The sequence below is a fragment of the Meles meles genome, chromosome 10 (genome assembly GCF_922984935.1).
Source record: "Meles meles chromosome 10, mMelMel3.1 paternal haplotype, whole genome shotgun sequence".
NCBI classification, from domain to species: Eukaryota; Metazoa; Chordata; class Mammalia; order Carnivora; family Mustelidae; genus Meles; species Meles meles.
The window spans coordinates 20,429,739-20,448,251 of record NC_060075.1 but is presented as its reverse complement, the minus strand read 5'-3'; the positions used below and the strand labels follow the sequence as shown (position 1 = coordinate 20,448,251).

The window sequence follows — 18,513 nt, the reverse complement described above, 5'->3', positions numbered from 1 at the left end:
ATGTAAAATATACCCCAAATGAGCATGGAGTTTAGAGACCCAATGGTTATGAGCCAGCAGTGGGATGGGCAGGTTTGAGTGCTTCGGGGAGACTGTGTCCCACGACCCAGACACACACATGCTCCACACTGGGCTTCACTACCCCTGCCTCCTGCAGACTCTGACCTCCCCCACACACCTCCCCAAAGTCAGATGTGGAGTCAGGCTTAACGGTGCCATGAACAGCAATGAGCCCTCAGTCAATGTGGAAAGTAATTCAGAGAAAGCCCTCCATCATTGCTCCCAGAACGCACGTTTTTTTCACCCCCTGTAAAGATGCCCACCTTGCCAGCAAAGCTCAGATGTGTGACTCAGAGAAACGAGGTGGAAGGAGATAAAAGCCTGAACCATAAGATCATCTTCATAGGAGATGGAAGGAGTGGGGACTCGGGGGGACAGGAGTCTGAAAAGTAGACAAGGAACTACTAAGGGATAACCATGTGTGTTCTTCGATAAAAATCCCTTTCCTCGAATTGCACTTTGATGTTAGTAGTTGTATTTTCTCACCTTTGTGAAACTTCAGAACCTTCTGGCCAAAGACAACAAGAAGTCAGCCAAGTTTTCATTTTGGACAGGAAGTAAGCTGTTTCTCTGTGCCTTCCAGCAATATGATGAGTCTGCGGTCAAGACTCCAGCACGGCAGAGGCTCATTCGCAATTGTAGGAAAATGACAATTAAATAAAAGACTAAGGCCAGCACGCAGCCATCACAGCCAGCAGACTGTCCCTGGAGGGTACTTCCTGCTTCCTGTGGATTCACTGTGGTCTCAGTATGTGTGATACCCTCTACTGTCTGACCATTCTAGCACTCTTCTTTTTAAGCTCAGAAAACCAAGCTTAAGGTGAGGATCAAAAGAAGAAAATCAAACACCCACACACTGGGTCCAAAGGGAACCCCAAGTGGGTCTAAGACAGTTGCCTGCTTTCGAAACCTTGCAATTAAGTGAGAATATACGATATAAATGCTAAAAATACAAGCCAGTAAATCATGTTTTTCAAATAAGTTCTTGGAAGCCTGAATTTTCAGTCTCTAGGTATACCCCTGTCTTGACACAAAAATACTTAGACCTAGCTAACATCTGGATTGTGAACAAGGCTACTTGCAAAATTTGTTAGCTGGTAAAACCTCTTCCAGGCCTAAAGATTTCTTTTTTTTTTTCATTTGCGAATATAAATTTTATAAATTTTGGAATAAAAATGCCAAGCTTTCAAAATAATGCATGCTGAGGAAAGGTTGCCTGACGCTTCTAGAAGTTAGGTTTCTCTGTGTGGCCGTGTGATCTCCCTGAAGCTTTCGAGGTGAGCTCTCTGGAACCCTCCAAACACGGCCATCACCAAAGTAAGCAAAGTAAAGTAAAGTAAAGCAAAGTAAAGCAAAAGGCTTTGACAGCATCTCCCGTCCTATAGGCAGAGAACACACCGTTTCACTCAATCGTGACAACCACCCATACAAAGACAGGTTTTGCAGGATGTTCAATTTATTTGCACACATTTGCCAAGAAGCATTCAGTCTTGCTAGCGTCAACTTGAGGAAGAAGGAATGGATATAAGAATGAGTTTCGGGGGGCGCCTGGTGGCTCAGTGGGTTGAGCCTCTGCCTTCGGCTCGGGTCATGATCTCAGGGTCCTGGGATCGAGCCCCGTATCGGGCTCTCTGCTTGGCGGGGAGCCTGCTTCCTCCCCTCTCTGGCTGCTGCTCTGCCTACTTGTAATCTCTCTCTCTCTCTCTCTGTTAAATAAATAAATTAAATCTTTAAAAAAAAAAAAAAAAAAGAATGAGTTTTGGCCCCTTCTTTGTGAAGTTGGTCCCGAGTTTGGCAAAGCCCTGCTCTGCCAATTTGACCCTATGCACACGGTCAGCACCTCGGTGTCTGCACCAGTCTGAGACCCTCTCACCCTCTCACCTGAGCACAGAACCAGGAGGTCGTCTGATAACCCGTGAGTCAGTGGGAAGCTCTACAAGGAAGCAGAAGAGGGGGCTGCTTCAGAAAAGTGGAAGCAGGGGAGATTCCCTACCTTTGTCTCCCAGACCCTGAGGCCACCTTTGAGAGGACTCGGCTCCCCAGTCCTGAACACAGTCCCCTCCTCCCCCACCGCTGCCCCCAGTGGAGTCACGCACAGGCCATGCCCCAAGGACAGCCCAGAGCAGTGTCAACAACTCTATTTTAGTCCCAACCCCAGATCACTGTGGTTAGATCACTTCCCTTCTTGGGACCCCAGGCCCTGCTCTCTGGCCCCTACTAGGGAAATAAGTTGCCACCAGATAAACTGGGAAAAACTGCTGAGTTCCCTGAGACAGAAAGAGTAGATATGCAAATATATCCTGTCCTGAGCCCAGCTGACAAAATGCACGAGGGCTGGTTGCAGGGGTCAGGAGGAGGGACGCGCAAAAACCCGTCCTCTCTGTGGGGCTCAACAAAGGTGAGAGCTCAAAACTACGCACCCAGCCCCCATCCGCACTCCATAAGATAGTCCACGGGCCACTCGTAGTAGCAGCTCTGAGGCGCCCAGAGCCATCCAGAGAGGAGAGTAGATGCACTGTTTCGCTTGAAATCGCACTGCAAATTTGCAGCTGAAGACACTCTTTGGGACTGGACACTCAGCGTTCCTCCTTCTGGAGGACCAGTCAAAACTGGGCCCATGCTACGTGGACACCGCACCCTGTCCTCTACCTCCTCTTCCCCACAACCCTGGCGACCTTCCACAGCGGAAAAGAGGAGCCCGGGGTCGAAAGGGTCTGCACAGACTTGAAGGAGTTGCTTACTTTTCTCTAACTAAAAATGGCTTTTTTTCTAAAGTTTCCATAGTCTGAACACATTGATAGAGCATGGAGAGACTCAAAGTTTCGCCACCAGCCCCTTCTACATCTGCTGTGATAAATGAGCCTCCTGAATCTCAAAGCTTCCCTGTAGAATGCAAAGCGCTAGACGCTAATACACTAACTCATCTTCTCCGCTGTGTATTGGAAGGAGGGGCGAGCATCACTGCTGGAGTATCTACCAGATACTAGGCTGCTGGCTTTTTATTCAAGTACCTTCACCATAAATGTGTGAGGCAGAGGTGTGATGACAGGGAGGGGAACCTGGGGCTCCCCAGAGAGGACAGCTGCACCTCACAGCATTCAAATGATACAAATGTTTCTTGAACATTCTTTGGGCCAAGCAAACCCTATCTCATGGCCAGATCCCACCTGCAGGCCAGACCCATACAGACCAGCTCTTACCCATGAATAAATAAGACATGATTCCTGAAGGGCAAGGTCAAAATTTTCATCGCCATCTCTCTGATCCCGGTGGAGCTCCTTTCAACAGCCTCTGATGTTTTGAGGGTCTGCAGATTGAAAATGGGGTACAGACACCAAGAAAGGGACCCAGTGAACGTCCACAACAAAGGCCTGGTCGTTCTCCATCACTGAAATTCTGCTTTTATCCTGAGCGTGCTCGGTGATCTTTGGTGCAGAACTCAAGCTCCGGGTACCACTGTTTTTCCGTTGGGAAAGAAAGCGTGGAGAGCTCCCACGGCAGAGTGAGGGCCTGGGTGGGTGTTTTCAGAACACTCTTCAGTGAAATGTTCCAGAGAATGTGTTTCATCTGAAACATGAACCACTTAGAAAATGCAAAATTCTGTATCTATGTGGGTCTTCCTGCTTCCTTACCCAGCATCCACCAGACCCCAAAGGGAGCTCAGGGAGGAGTAGCTCTCAGCATGGTGGGCACAGAGATGAAGCTGCCAGGGAACGGGGGTCACAGGTCTGCTGGCCTCCTGCCCACCTCTATGCAATATCCCATTCCTACCTCAATTCACCACACCCGCGACAAGCACAGCCTCCTTCCTCGCCACTTGCCCTCCACCAAGTCTCGCTCTGGAACTCTCTAGCTCAGCAAACGGTGTCAAGGCCTCCCAAAGCCCCCTCTGCTTGCTCCCTACTGCCTACACTGCCATATTCCAGCCGTCAACTCGAACTCCTACGTGCCTCTCAGGTCTGTCCCTCCCTCCTCTCTGCCACGACCTCTGATCAGCCCTCCCTCCTGCCCCCAGGATTACTATCGTAGCCCCGTGTCCAGTCCTTTCTCCACGCTGCCCCCAGAGCGATCTTTCTACAAGCAGAATCTTGCTTCTCTTGCTTGGAAATAACCCCAGCCTTGCACTGCCTGTAGGACATGTGCTGGCCCAGCCCGCCCCCCTGTTTACACCCCCCACACACACTTCCCAGTCTGCCTTGCACTGCAGGTGGCCAGCACCATGGGAGCTGGCCTCCATGCCTTGGCCACCTTGCTTCCTCCGCTGGCTACCTCTTCCTCATGCGTTGACGAGGCCAAGCCCACACACCCTTCGAAACACCCTCGTCCTTCTCCAGAACACCTTCTCCATGTCCCGCCTTTCATATCTGGATGGATGCCCCGTCTTACATATTTTCAGGATGTCTCCTGTGTATGCATTTCTCACTTCTTACCACGTTGGGTTTAAATTATCTATAGATGTGGGTGCTGTGACCACGCCACGCTCTGAGCGCCCCAGCGGCAGAAGCCATTTTGCTTCAATAAAACCAACCTCTTGCACAGGCCCTCGCACACACGCCCTAAACACAGACTGAACTGGCCAGTCTTTTTTTTTTTCTTTTTAGAGATTTTATTTATTTATTTGACAGACAGAGATCACAACTAGGCAGAGAGGCAGGCAGAGAGAGAGGAGGAAGCAGGCTCCCTGCTGAGCAGAGAGCCCGATGCAGGGCTCAATCCCAGGATCCTGGGACTATGACCTGAGCTGAAGGCAGAGGCTTTAACCCACTGAGCCACCCAGGTGCCCCTGAACTGGCCATTCTTTTTTTTTTTTTTTTTTTTTTAAGATTTTATTTATTTGACAGAGAGAAATCACAGAGAGGCAGGCAGAGAGAGAGGAAGGGAAGCAGGCTCTCCGCTGAGCAGAGAGCCCGATGCGGGACTCGATCCCAGGACCCTGAGATCATGACCTGAGCCGAAGACAGCGGCTTAACCCACTGAGCCACCCAGGTGCCCCTGAACTGGCCATTCTTAACATCACATCTACCTCTCCAACTAAAATATGTAAATATATACGGACAGCGCAAGGTGAAGATTGGGCATCGAGAGAATTCACGACCCCTTTGCTTTCTCCAAAGTCCTGACCTAATCTACTATTGCCAGGATCAGGTATCCCCTCCTACCCAGGCCTCTGCGCCCCCGCAATAACCATCCGCTCTCCTGGTCTCCTGTTCTCCTGCAAACCTTCTCCTTTCCGACTCTGCCAGTTGCTTTCATCATCGCAGCCCTTTGCCAGATCAGCAAACACACCAGAGCTGGTACAGGTATAACGGGGAGAGGCCTGAGCCCAGAATTCATTGTCTCCTTCTTGATGTTCTGGGACCTTGCATGTAAACACAGTCTTCTGTCCTCTCCTTCTGGGCTTCAGGTTAGGAACAGCAAGGGCTATGCCAGCTTTAAAGGAAAAGAAATGGAGGCCTCGCCCAGAGAGGGAACTGGCTGGAAGAAAGTCAGCAGGCCTAGGATTAGAAGCTGGGTCTCCCTTGTCCCTGACCGGCATATAATACTTCTTCAATTGCTCTGAAAATGAAAACCTTGGGATTATTTTGCGGAAGGAAAAAAAAATAGGCCTCGAGAAGCTGTAGCCACACTTGGGACAAGCTCCATTCAGAGGGCACTGTAACTTACATAAATGATTCCCTATTACACCGCAATTGTCACTGCAACATGACAGTCTTGCAGTTTCCTTGAAGTGTTCTCTTTGTTGTTTTTCTGTACAGATCCCCCAGAAAGAAGAATCAAATATGGTCCAAGCAGCAAAGCAAATCACACGACACCCACAGACCCAGATCCCCCTTCTACCTGGCTCCTCTGGAGAAGGACCAAAGAGAAGGCAGTGAATGAACCCCCTGGTTCATTCCTCACGCGTTCATCCGCCCCTGGGCCTGAGCTCTTTTCCACCTGCCCTCTTCCCAGAGCTCTGCATATCCCTGCAAATAGGATTCCTTTCAAAAAAAAAAAAAAAAATGAAAGCCAACAGTTTATGAAGAAGAAATGAAGTGGCAATTTCCCAGCATGGCTGGGCATCACTATGAGCTTGGCCAGGGTTTTCCTTTCAAAGGGTGACTGCCGCACTTCTCCAAAGTCAAGAGTGACAGAGCTCTGCGGCTTGACTTACAACTGCTTCATCATAGCAAGGTATTTTTAATTTAAAACTCACTGCAGTTGGGTTCGAACTCAGCTGGGACTTGATTTACTGCTAATTCATTTTTCCGATTCCTATAATTCTAAACTCAGTCACCAAACAGTTTAATGCTGGTAGAATCGCCAGCGCAATGCTTCATGAATGGGCGTCAGGGGAATTTTGTTAGTGTGTGTTAGCAACTGTTACTCACTTTGGAAAGGAGCACGGTGCTTGGGCAAAGCATGGGCAGGGCCTCTTAATTGGGCACACATGTCACCAGCCTGTGTCCCCCCCCCCGTGATCCAAATCCAAACACCATTGGGGTGATAGGCACACCCACCCCAACTCTCCCTCTCTCTCTCTCTCTCTCACACACACACACACACACACACACACACACACACACACACACCACTCTCTTTGTAAAATGAATCTCAGCCATTGAAATGCTATTTGTGGGAAATGCCTAACTCTGCTCTCTGGGTCACTACCCAATGGTGGAAACCATGGGTTTAGAGTCTAATTAGAAACCTTCAGCCTCTCTGGAGCAGCAAAATTTCTTCCTCAAGAGAAAATACTTTGTTTCAACTATCCAAACTTTAGGGCGCTGTGTCTTAAAACCCAAGCCTTCTTCGTGAATGCAGAACATATCTTTGGCAGTTATAGTGAGGCCTCTTCTTGGATAAACGTAGCTGAGAAAACAATATGGAGAAGGTGAATGTCATCACTCACATATTTTACAAACATCCATCTCGATCTATTTCATCCAACCAGAAAGTGCTCCTCGTCGGAAATCAGTTAGAGCCACCATCACTGAGCTCCTTAGAACGGTCCCTTTAGAGAACATACATCTGAAGTCTCAATGGTCACCGTCATCTCACAATTCACAGCCATTTCTGGGATTCTCAAAAGCAAATGGTAAAAACTGGAAGAAGGCAGTCCCTTTGAAAGCTGGACCCCACGAGTACCCCTGCGTAACAATTCAGTACACTCATTCCCGTTTCTCCTCCTCCAGATCAAACCCGAAAGCTCTCACGTGAAGGCCAGCATCTCCCCAAATGCCTTCTACCCAATACCTGTTCCTGGGTTGGCTTCAACACTCACTACCAAACAAGCTGAAAAATGGCTGGTGAAGAATAATTAAACAGTGTCTCTACAGCAGGACCCCTATGCCTTCAATGTACATCTTAAATCTCCAAGAGGAGGACAGAGCATAAGGTGTTTGCAAGACGTACTCGGCCATGGATGCTTTCTCCACGGAGGGACTGGTCTTCGGGATGCTTTGGGAAATGCAATCTGGTCGTCCCTCCCAGTCTCCCAGCACCAAAACCCACAATGGGTTTTCTGTGGAAAGCAAAAGCTCAGTTCCATGTGCGTCATGTCCAAACCACCATCACCCAGGACACTCTAAAGTGCCTGATGGGTTCAGCTTGCCCTCATCTTCGTTGGTCTTCTCCTCCCTAACAGCCACCTGCCTTGATGTAGCTCCAACCCAGCCCGGGCCCGAGAGCAGGCACTTAACAGAGGAACAGGCTCACATGCCCCGAGTTCTCTCCTTTACAGGCCACTCATCTCCTGCTCCGTTTACTCATCCTGTTTACTCAGCAAATATTACTGCCTGCTTCTAGTATGACAGGCCTAGGCAGGACACCAAGCATACAAGAAGAGTGAGAAACGGTCCCTCTCATCTACAGACATAAGGAAATAAATCATTTCAACGCTATCGTTGTCATCCCCACTGCCCACAGCAGCTTCTTTACCATCATTAAAAAGTATGAATTAAGTTCTGATTACACGGGAGACACGTCCACCAGAGGCTAGTCCTGACCCCCGGGAGCCGGGACTCTCAGGCAGCCACGCGAACGCAGACCCATGTCTCGAAGTCCGTGAGTTGCTCCCATCGACAGCAGTTAAAGGCAAGTGCATTTGGGGAAGAGAGACAGGGGTCTGTATCTAACGGTAAAGAGAGCTGGGGGGGGGGTGCTAACAGGCACAGCGTAACCATCAGTCCTTTGTTCCATCTGACCCTGGGCCACTGGGGGTGGAGGAGGATTGAAGCGCACGAGTTGTAAAAAGGGAGGGGTGCTGGCTGGAGGCAATGACTTAAGCCAAGTACTTTATGCAAAAATGCCCTCTTTGGGGCGCCTGGGTGGCTCAGTGGGTTAAGCCTCTGGCTTCAGCTCAGGTCATGATCTCAGGGTCCTGGGATGGAGCCCTGTATCGGGCTCTCTGCTCAGCAAGGAGCCTGCTTCTCCCTTTCTCTCTGCCTGCCTCTGCCTACTTGTGATCTCTCCCTCTTTCAAATAAATAAATAAAATATTTTTTAAAAATGCCCCCTTTGGTCTTAGAGTTCCATGCTTACAATATTTCCTAAAATGAGGAAAGAGTCAGAGGTCCTTTCTCTCAAGCAGCCCCTCCCTTCAGCCGACGCAAACAAAAATGTCTGAGATATCCACACACCCCTGAATGGAAGGCACTCCTTTGCTTAAGAAGCTCTAAAAGTTAGGAAAGCCTCTTAAAACCTAACAGGAACCTGCTCTTAATGTGGCTTCTCCCAGGGGCTTCAATTAGATAACCCAGAGTATAGTTGGCTATCGTGGCCGTGGAATCGTGACTTCGGAGGCCTGAATGATGCCTTCTTAAAGCAGCCTGCTCTGGCTCCCTAGCTGGTTCTGTCTGAAGAACCCTATGTGTCTTATAGGGAACCCATGACCCCAGATCCCTTATTGATGCACCTGCCCAGACCTTCCTTGAAAGCCCAACCTCACCTCCAGTTCTGGTCTTTGGCCCCTTGTCCCACTTCTAGCCTGAGTGGCCCCAGGAACACTTCACACTATTCCTAAAGTTCTCGAAGCCTTTCTTCCTTGAGGGCAAAGGCCAGGCTCCAGCAGGTCCATGGTGAGGGGAGCCACAGAAGAAGCCCCAGGCTGTGGGCCTGACCATGGACAGCTCTGGCTTGCACTAGCATCACAGCCCCAAAGGGAGAGGGACTTCCTGCCTCATGGAGGGAATGGTGCCCAAGGACCCACGGCTCACAAGAAGGACCCAGCATAGGGACTTCCTGCCTCATGGAGGGAATGGTGCCCAAGGACCCGCGGCTCACAAGAAGGACCCAGCACAGACGTTGGCCATGCCTGCCCTCCACTCTTCGAAGACTGGGTCCCCATCAGGCTCCTCTAGGTAAGGAGCCATCAGCTGCACTTCTCGGGAAGCTCTAGCCGGCCTGGTAACACATTCTTTGTACTCTTTGTACATTTGTGGTTTCCGTTCCTTCCCTCCTTCTCCCCCTTTTCCCTTCACTCTTGCTGCCCTGGGATTTCACCCCTCAACAAAGTGTTCCCACATCAGCTTCTGCCTCGGGCTCTGCTTTCTAGGGAGCCCAGGCCAGGATGGGGGTGGGGGGGCAGACAGACCAAAAGTGCAAGGCCCTGGGCTCCTCCACAGCCTTGGCCAGAGCCGTCCTGTGTGTTAGACTCCCATACACAGTCCATCTGAGTAAAGAGCGCCACTGCATACATATTTTTAAAATCACTGCTCTATACCACCCCCCACATTTTGTCAATGGTGATACTGAAACATAAGGTGATTTTTCCTAAGACCCCTTAGCTGGTAAGTGACAGAGCAGGGATCATCTGCATCTGTTTGTCTCTAAAACTGAACTTTTCCCACAACATCAGTGCTTTTTAACCAGGGAAATGTACTAGAACTATCTAGAAACCTGAGAAAATATACACCTGCCTGGACCTCACTCCTGTCTGAGGACATCCCTGCTGTCTTGGAAAGGACAAGGGGCAAACACCGAGCCTAGAGGTAGACTATCTGCCCACCTGGCTAAATTCTGTTTGAAACCCTAGTATCTATGTAATCACCAGAACTTGGTCCTTTGTGTGTAGAGTGTGAACGCCCTGCTGAAATTTTCACTGTAGAATCCATCCCTTTATTCAGTTAAGAATAGAAAAATGGGATGCTTGGTCTTAGGCCAGGCTTTCTTGGTGGATTCTCAGGGCCACAACACAGTATCTCATGGTACCTCTCCCTGTCGTGCTTTTACAGTCCTGGTTAGTGTGCTTAAAGGCTCTGAGAAGTGCTGCAACAAGGAACTCTGGCTTTACTTTACACCCTCAGGTTTTCTTCAACTTTAGCCATGGGAACTTCTTGTGTCTGCCATACCTACTCACTCCCACAGGCTACACTTCGGGAAATTCGGCTCCATTTTAGGTTGACCTTCAGGAAGCAGACAGAGACAGAGAGGGAGAAAATGAACTCTAACTATGTCTGTAAAGCTAGCTGACAAGCTACGCAGGTCGGTTCAATTACACGTCCCTGTGGCTGCTGCCCTGACATGCCCTCCTTTCCCTGTCTCCTCCCGCCAAAAGAGGGGGAACGGTCAGCCAAGTCTGCTTTGCTTACTTTCCCTCTTCTTGGGAAGAAGCCAAGGAATGGTTTGTTCGGCCTCCACCTCTAGACCCCACACCACCATTAGGGACATCCAGCCGTGCCCGAACAAGTTCAACGAGTATGTCAGATGTAAAGCTGATCTTGAGCTGCCATGGCTTTCCTTTCTTAAGGTCCCGGCGCCCTCTTCGTCCACCGCTTCTCTCTGCGTGCATCCTAATGAAAGTGCTCTTCCCCGGAAGACCTCAGAATTGATTCTACTGGTCTCCGTTCCGTGCATTGACTGCAGAGGCGACATCCTCTTAGCTAGCGATCTGTTTTGTGTTGGAGTGACAAAACATTCCAAAATCCAATTTGCTGCTGCAAATCCTGGTTCATGGCAAAGGGACCGTGGTGAGGGAGGGGCCAGCCAGGCTCAGCTGGCAACGAGAGGGCGCCCAAGGCTTCCATGCTCCTGGTGGTGCAGGTCTGAGCAGGACTCCCCATGCGCCAGTTTCAGCCACTCCTACCGGTGCGCCAGAGGGGAGGTGATGAAATGCACCCCTGCTGGCCAGCTCACGTTTGGCAGAAACTTCCACTCACCTTGCAGCGTAGAGGAGAAGCCAAAGAAAGCGTAGAATAAAACTTTGTCTTTGGAGGAAAAAAACTAACCAAACAACTAACCGCAAGAGTATTACCTGTGGCTTTTCCCTAAAATGTTAAGGCTAGAGAGACTGAGTCAGGTAGCTGAGGCAAGGCTTTGGGATGGAACAGTGCCCAACCAGGACTACGGGCTCCATTAGGGCCTCCCAGCTTCCACCGCTCAGAATCCGGACGTCATTCCTAACTCAGTGCTCCACGCACACTAAGTGCATGGGATGACTTTAGCCACATGCAGCCATTAGCACCAACGTCCCACGAATCTCTGCTCCCACTACTATGTAGCCCAGGTGCCCAGTTTGGCATGACGCCTTCCCTGGCTTTGGAAGATTCTCTGGTTTCCAAAATCTACAACCCAAGGGCTAATGAGTGAATGAACCAATAAGCCCCTACCGTGGGCATCCTTCTCCAGGAGCGAAGAGACCGTCGGCCGTATAGTGTCCTGGACCTTTGAGCATCCCATCTCAGTCCCTACACAATCAAAATGAGGATAGACAGTCCCCGCCTTGCTGGATGGTTTGAAGGATTCAGTGAGAGTGGTGTTTCCACACACCAGCAGATCTGAAGCTGTTACTAGAGAGAACCAGATTCCGACCAGAGCAAGACTCAGAGCCTCAGAGAGTCAAAAGCACAGAGGTCGGTACTCATTCCCTCCTCCTTAGTTTTCCCCAGGGGGAGATGGGAGCTGCCAAAAGAGGCAAGAGTCACCCTCAGGAACTGAGCACTCCGCCAGAATGATCCATGCAATTTCACAACTCATCAACAGTCAAAGATAAGGCAGTCCCCCTTGATGAATGGGGAATCAAGAGTGGAAGAAAAAAGAGATTCACCTGGAGTCACAGACATGTCCCAGGGAGAAACCACATATCTTCTACTTCCTCTCCCACAAACCTCACAGATCTCCCAATGAGGCAAATGGCATTGCAATAAGGAAGGAGGCCAGTCTGCTTAGGACTGAGGTGTGGCTTTACCACCCACTGACTGTACAGTCCTCGACAAAGCCCTCTGCCACGGACACTTCTGTGTCCCACGGACACGTGGGAAATGGGGATAATTCAGTAACTGCCTCTTGGGGAGGTTAGGTGGGGGATAGGGGCCAACCTGCATAAACCACTCAAGCGAAGGCTCATCCAAGTCAGTGCCAAGGACCTACCAGCCACCACCATCATCTCTGATGATCGCTCCTTTCCATTCCGCGACTCGCACTGGGCAAATACTAATGTCCACACGGCCTCTTCCCTGGCAAGGCTGATGCCACATGACCATCAGCACAGGGGTCTGGGGGCTGGCACAGACTCTCGCCAGGATCCAGGAAGTTTTTTTCCCAAACTGCTTCATACCAAGCAGAGAAGCAGCCTCCTCCTTCTGGAACAAGGGCTCTGCTCTGGGAATTAGGACCTCCTGCCTGCTTTGGCTTTTAAGACCCCATCTCTGGCCACTTAGCAGCAGAGCCCCCTTCAGTGTCCCTGCTGACTCCACCTTCCTGCCACAACTGGGGTGCCACAGCCTGGGCAGTGAGGAGTGAGGCAGGAGTGAGTAAGTCTGGACAGAGGGCATCGGGCAGGAGGTCAGGAGCAGCGGGGCCGGCAGAGATAGCGTCTGCAGGACTCCGCATGGGCCAGGCGTTGTTCAGTGGAGCCTATAGGGCAATTACCCTAATCATGTGCATCTCCCAAACAGCCGTGTGATTTATTAGCGCGATGTCTTTTTAAAATGCCGCTCTTAAATATAAATAACACTTAATCATCCAGCTGTCGTTAAATTCATGTTATATTGATTTCTTGGAGTGCCACAAATTTGAGGGCGAATGGGCTGTCGGGTGTGCACACAAAGCTAAGAGGTGAATTAGGAAGTTGTGGGGGTCCGGGGGGGGGGGACGGGAACATACAGAGGAAGCAGGAAGGGGGTGTCAGGCGGAAGGAAATGAGCCCTGTTCTACTGCTCCAGGGTCTGAACCGGCTTCATGCACATTGCCGGCGCTGGACACAAACAAGGAGAAGAGAGTGGACCCTAGGAGAGGACGGCACATCAGACTAATCACAGCAGGGGTCACCCCGCCCGTCACGGAGCCACTCCAACAGGTCTCTGAGGTGGCATTGTCTGTGCGGTGCCTTCTCCCAGTGAGGATGGGGAGAAGCGGCTAAGAAATGCCCCCTAGCTGGCTGGGAGGAGAGAGATTGGCTGCCGTTTCTTTGCATCAAAGCCTGGCGATAACTAGGAGCTAAGAGCCGTTAATCACCCCGCCCCCTCAGCTCTCTCCCCACTTCGGGAAGGCTGCCTCCCTAGAAAGCCCCCACTCAATTCCCGGCAGCCCTCGTTGTGATTACGAGGAGGAGGAGGCCGAGTGTGGGCAGAGTCTGCCTTGCAGATCTCCCTGTCTGCAGGAAGCAGCAGCAGCAGCCATGGAGAGGTGCCGAGGAGAAAGGAAACAAGTTGGCGGCCTCAGATGCCTCTGGAAATGTGTGCAGGCATCGCTGGGCACCCAGGAGGAAGGCTGCGGAGGACAGAGGCGAGCCTGCAAGTGAGTACCAGATTGGGCCAGAAGGAACAGCACTCATGGGCAGCCCACACTCACTGGGGAGCCCCGAGAGCACAGCCCTGCAGCAGCGAGGGGCTGCTGGAAAAAAGCACTCGAGGTTGGGGCTTTTCTAGTCTGACTCCCCTCCGCGTGCGAAGACCCTAGAGAACTTAAAAGGAAGGCCACAGAGGGGTGGTAGAGAGAGAGTGTGACAACGTGACATGCTCCAGGGCTCAGCAACAGAGGGGAAAAATTAGGTGATGTACGCCCAGCCTTACACAGATGTTAATTAACGCCTGCTTTGCCCTAGAAACCAAATTGGTGCCTAATGCTAAGTGAAGAAAGTGTGGGGATTTTGGGGACCCAGGTTTAAAAACGTTTAGCTTATAACCAGCATCGTGACTGCCGGCTTTGCATTAAAATGATGGCTCCTCACGCCACGGGGTAGAGAGGGAAGCAGGGAAGGGAGCAGAGGTCTGTGTGGAAAACACATAGACAATTCAGGAAGCTCTGTACACCATCCCTTTGCCCCTTCAAGGTCCCGAGAGAGAGAGACTGTTTACCTGGGAGCCACCCACTGTGGCTGGAGCTCACTATTTCTTTTGGAAACCACGTGCTCCTCTACGCATCGGTGGGACCTCCCCGTCCACGCACTCATCGGGCATGCGTGCGAAAATGTTCCAGTTCTTCCACAGCCGGGAAGACAGAGGTGGGTCCCACTGTCACACATTGGACCAGCCGGTCTCGTTAAGCCAGGCTCTTTGAGAAAGCAACGCGTACATCTGGGTGTGTGTACACACACGCCATTCTTAAAAAGAAAATGATGTGTGTCTTCCCCCTACTGGGTTCTCCCCATGGTGAAAGCTCTGCTTTAGTCCATCCACCCTTTCCAATCAATCAGAGGGCAGTTCACACTGCACAGCAGGAATACAATCTCCCCCCAGGGGCGTCTGCTCCTGTCCTCCCCAGCCTAGCTGAGACCTTCGCAGGAGCTGGCAAAGTTTGAAAACAGCAGGGATCGGGGTGCGGAGAAAGCCCTTCATTTCAGCACCCATCTTCAGGATTTACAGAATCAACCAAATCCTGTGCCCAACACTGAGGCCCCTTGTTCAAAAGAATGTTGACTCCTTTTCCCTCATGTTCTGGAAGACTCCCAACATATTTTTCCCACTGGCGAGTTTGTAGGACACTCTGAACACATGATCTTGCATAAAGGGTACAAGTTCATCCCATTTCTTGCCAGGTTACCCCACAAGCTACCCCAGAAGGGACAGCCAGGGAGAAAGACAGGACCCGGCTCTATTTGCATACAACTCCAAAATAATGTTTTACTTGGATCTCACGTTCTTCTCCCCACAACAACTGACAGAGCCCAAACGAATTGCTCTTTGACCCCCAAACAGAAACTGCCAGAAAGCTCTTCTGGAGCCTGAGCCACCTCCCACCTCCTCCAGAAAAAGTTTGAAAACGAGCAGCCTGTGAAATCCCAGCCGGGCAGAAAAGGAACGGAAAAGCTGTAGGGAAATGGAACCTTGAACCCCAGGCTCCTGGAGAGTGATTCTACACTGTGAGGAGCAGCCTGGTACTGGGAAACATGGGCAAACCCAAGAATGCCTGGCCTCCTTATGGTGGGGCACTGCTGAGGTGGACACGAGAGAGGGGACCCTCCTCCCTTCCAGCTCTACACCTTCCTCTGACCCCTTCCCGTTGGGTTTCTCAGACACACACCTCCAAAGGCATGTGACAGGTGTTAGCCGGAGACACGGTGAAGCAGCCCCATGCTTTCCCATTCAGTGTAGAGGGAAAGGGAGAGAGGTGAAGGGGAGACCCAAGTCCTGTGTCCCTAAGCGCTGTGGGCTTACTGTGGCCGGGATATTGGAGATGTGAATGGATCATACCTCTTATAGAGGATCTGACCCCCATTTACCCTCCCTAGGCCAGCAACACCCACCGATGCAATGCTGAAATCCCTTGCTGCCTGAAATCCCGGTGTATTCCCGGGGAAGCAATGCCATGCTTCAGAAAGGCGTTTGTGCTGCCTCTTACTGGGGAAACGCAGTGTCTGTTCCCTATGCACCGCCCTACAGAACTGCAACCCCGTCTGCCTCTGTGGCCTCCTCCCTGCACGATGGGCCACCACGCTCTCCGAACAGCTGTCCGAGTATCTGTGGGTCTGTCTCCCATGAAAACCCCAGGGTGTCCAAAGGCCACGGAGCAGAGATGACACTGGGTGGGTCTCTCCCCAAAGCTCTCCTGACTTCTCCCGTTTTGAAAACCAGCTAGAAATACCAGGGGGCCGGGAAGGGGGAAAATCGCTCGCTCAGCCTCCCCCGGTGGGAGGAAGAGGCGGTAATACACCAAATCCCACCCCGAAAAGTCCTGGGTGCGAGAAGTCTGAGTCGGGATCCGCAGAGGAGAAAGAACAAGGGAAATGCCTACTCCGGCCGCGCCGCACCTACGCGGGTGTCCAGGTGGGACGAGGGCAGGTGTGTGTGCGCGGCGTGTGCCCGTGTGTGCGAGTGTGTGTGTGCGAGTGTGTGTGCGTGCGTGCAGCGGGCTGGCTCCAGGGCAGCCGAGGACTCCCGGACCGAGCCCGGCATCTCCGCCCGCAATGCCCTCGCCCGCCCGCCCGCCGGCTCCTTACCTGGAAGCGCCGCTTTCGCCTCCTTCAGCGGGAGCGCCGCATTGACACTGCAGATGGTGCCTGTGCCGCTGCCTCTCGTCCTCCTCTGAGCGTGTGCGTGTGCGCGCGTGTGGCTGCCTCCTCCAGCCCCAGCCCCGAACGCAAATACTCCACCGAGGCACAGGGAACCCCGGAGGAGGCGAGGCGAACGGAGGGCGAAATCACAGTCTGCGGGGCTTGACAGCTCCTCTGGCGGCGTCCGAGGTGGGCGGAATGTCCAACAAAAAGGTGGGAAAATGTGGATCGATTCCAAGCACCCCTCTGCTCCACCTAGCCCGGAGCCGGAGTGGCGGCGGCCGCGGCTCTCGGGGGCTGCGGTGGCGGCGCGGGGCTGCCCCCCTTCGTCCCCACCCCCGCGGGCTGAATGTCCTTGATGCCAAGCGGGCACGGCGGCGTCACTCCGCGCCGCCCATGCTCGCCCGGTCGGGCCGCTGCCCGGGCGCGGCGAGTGCGCTGGGGACCCGCGGGGGAGCGCTCTCGGCGCCTCTGCGCGCCTCCCTGGCCAGCCGCGGCCGCCCCCGGGCAGCCCGCAGCCGGCCGCGCCGCTGCTGCCCCCGCCCCTGCCGGGGGACTGGCCGGGCAGTGCCGAGGGCCCGGGGCTGGGGGGCCGCGGGAGCCGCCGGCTGCTCCCCGGGGAGGCGCGGGGCTGCGGCGGTGGCGGCGCCTGGCGCTGCGGCGGCGGAAAGCGCGGCCGCGGGCCGAGCCGGGCCTCCCGGGCGCGCCCCCGGCCCCCCGGGCGGGCTGCTCGCAAAGTTTGCAGGGGGCAGGGAGCGGGGCCGCCGCTGGCTCGGCCGCCGCCGGAGCTCCCGGGCTGCCTGCTGCCGCCGCGGCTCGCTGCTGCTGTGCATTGAAGCCCGGCCAAGCGCTGCAAAAACTCCAGCTGCCTGGCGCTCTCTGGGTCCTCCTCTCCTCCCTCCCGCCCTCCCTGCTTCCCTGCCTCCCTCCCTCGCCTCGCCTCCTCCCCTCCCCTGCCGCCCGCCGCCCGCCGCCGCTCCCTCTCTGGCTCGCTCGTGCTGGCTCGGAGCTCGCGGCTGACATCTAGACCCACAGAAGGCGGCCGGCAGAGGGGGCAGGGGGCGCCTCCCCGGAGCTCCGCGCCCACCGCCGCCCGCCCCGCCCGCGCTCCCCGGCACGGGCGTTTGCCGACACCCCTTCGACCCCTCGCCCACCCTGCCGGGGGCGATATGGGGCAGAGGGGACGCGTAGATGGTGACACGGGCGCAGGGCGCGCACTCGGAAGGAAGCATCCGGCAGCCTCTTCGGGATGAGGCCGCCGACTGTCGGTCAGAGGGACCCTCAGGTGTTCAGAGCTGACACGGGCGCAGGCACCTAGTCCTAATCAGAACCCCAGTGCCCCACCAAGGCACCCCCCCACACACACACAGCACCCAAGGACGGAGGCCTGGGAGAGAGAGCATGAATGGCCAAGTGCCCTAGAGCTCCCTCGGTAACCTGACTCGTCAATTCATGTTTATATCCACAGGCTGACCTGCCTCCTCTTCTCAGAAACCTAGACCACAGCAAGATAGACAATGCGGACATCAGGGCACTTTCTGAAGTCCGAAGAAAGCAATCAGCACCTTGCTGTGGTTGAGACAGTCGTCTAGCAGAGAGGAAATCACCACACATCTGAAGTGAGGAGCACTACCTCAGAAACCTCTGCCTGGATCTTCCTAGAAAGGTGCCCCACACAGCAGGAGACGACTAGGTGATTCCCACACTTGAGTACCAATTCCATGCTCAAGGCCCTGGGCCGCAGACCAACCCTCTCCAGAGGCCCATGGCAGGACCCTCCCTTGTGCCACTAAAGCGCCTTCTCACAGGGGCCACAGTCACAGAGGACCAGCCAAAGGAGCCACCGTTTGGGGCCTCCTCCCTCACCGACTCCTTGTCAAGTTTCCTTCTCCCAGCCAACTTCCTGCCCATTACTGTCCCTCCCATCAAAACATCTCTCCAGACTCTTCCCATCAGGTGGAAATGACTGTCAACAGTGTAAACCCCTACACCTTCCTGCAGGGGTTATATTCTCACAGTAATCCGAGTTGTACGCTGGGGAGT

The 18,513-nt window shown here is 53.3% G+C and overlaps 1 protein-coding gene across 2 annotated transcripts in view; it reads right to left on the bottom strand.

Annotated features, from left to right (window-relative positions):
• Positions 1 to 16,997, bottom strand: part of PLXNA4 (plexin A4) — a 424,337-nt gene extending 407,340 nt beyond the window's left edge. Inside the window, exon 1 of one of the 2 annotated variants that reach the window (XM_046020616.1) lies at positions 16,417 to 16,997. The gene's annotated coding sequence lies outside the window, so the exon portion shown is untranslated. The remainder of the gene's footprint in view (positions 1 to 16,416) is intronic. The other variant, XM_046020617.1, reaches the window with a different exon arrangement.
• Positions 16,998 to 18,513: the final 1,516 nt, after the last annotated feature.